At 35.3% G+C, this 1,486-nt stretch overlaps 1 non-coding gene across 1 annotated transcript; it reads left to right on the forward strand.

The window, feature by feature from the left end:
- The first annotated feature begins 478 nt into the window (after positions 1-478).
- LOC133989400 (U5 spliceosomal RNA) lies at positions 479-592 on the forward strand. Its single transcript, XR_009926539.1, has one exon. It is a non-coding gene; the product is annotated as a U5 spliceosomal RNA (small nuclear RNA).
- The last annotated feature ends 894 nt before the right edge of the window (positions 593-1,486 follow it).

Raw genomic sequence — 1,486 nt, forward strand, 5'->3', positions numbered from 1 at the left:
ACAATCAGATGATAGTACCTGACCAGGAAGTGAAGCGGATAACTATCTTGAATGTATCGTCTCTATTTTGCCTGCGCATGCGCGTGAGTATCTGTCTGTAAACTGTAACGGCAACACTTTTCAATTTAATGTGAAAACACATCAAAGTGTTGACGTATTCTACTTTTATGTCACCCCATCTTTTTAGCGAAAAAAAACCGTTTAAATGTTGAAATGCTTTTATTACAAAAAAAGAGGCGTGGTTAAGGTCGCGGTGTTACCCACCATGCACAGTGCGCATGTTACAGCAATAGCATAAACTGTTTTTACTTGTTACTTTGTGACTCAAAGTGATTGTTGCGACTATAAACGGGTTTTCTATTTAAAGGAGAATACCACTTAGTTTTAACTGTGCATTCTTGTTTTTAATGAAACGAAACGTAAGTGAGGACGTTAAGGCGGACAATGGGATCGGCTGCTCTAACATTGCTTCTTCAGTACACTCTTGTTTCTCTTCAGATCGTATAAATCTTTCGCCTTTTACTAAAGATTTCCGTGGAGAGGAACATTCAGAGTTTTCATTAATTTTTTGATGCCCTGCGAATGTGGGGCTTCCTTTTGAATGTTTAAAATAAATAATAGTAGTAGAATTCTCAACATAGTATCTCCAGTGTTTATGTGTGATACTTATTGGGATACATAGTATTAAGTTATTCACTAGAGAAAGTGAAGTTAAGTCGCTGGAGTGTAGCGGACATATCTTTGTTACATAGTTTTAACAACATGTTATCGTTACAATACACCAGGAAGACGTTGAGATTGCTGTACAATATCTCTACATTAAAAACAAAAGCAGAGCCTCCAATAATTGTGTCAAAAATTAAAATGGTCATAAATTCACATTTACAGAAAGTGAAATATAAAACAACCCTCGATGTAGTCAAGCGCTGAATCAGCTGCATTAAGTGTATTTGACCACTAGGCGGCAAACTCAAACTATATCACCTTACAATGAAGTCCATAAAGAGCCACATTTAATAAACATTTGTTATGGTTGAATGCTCCTACTCAGCAATGAATGATATGTGATTTATATGCTGTTGTTATTTTTATATTTTGCTAAATGCTGTATACCTTTATTGACAATCCACTTTTAAAATAGGTGTGTTTCAGCCCATATACATGAAAAATATTGTTTGTGTTTCTTGTTTTATCATGTGCCTGTATATTTTTTTTTGTGCTTGTGCTTTGTCACTGTGGGATAGCAGGAAACCTGCTGGCAAACAGTTGTCAGGCCCACAGCTGGTATATGTGTTACATTGCTCTGCTGTTTTTCCCTCCTAAAATAAAATAAAAATTAGATGAAAAAAAATGAAAATGAGTCATGAACTTTAACGTCATACAAGCATACAACAACCCACTATATAAATGTTTTAGTTCCTAAATATACATTTCAATGAGGTCCCTTTTTTCACTGGATGAAACATTTGTAGTGGTTGCCCTGGGT

This window comes from Scomber scombrus, chromosome 10 (assembly GCF_963691925.1).
Source record: "Scomber scombrus chromosome 10, fScoSco1.1, whole genome shotgun sequence".
Classification (NCBI taxonomy): domain Eukaryota; kingdom Metazoa; phylum Chordata; class Actinopteri; order Scombriformes; family Scombridae; genus Scomber; species Scomber scombrus.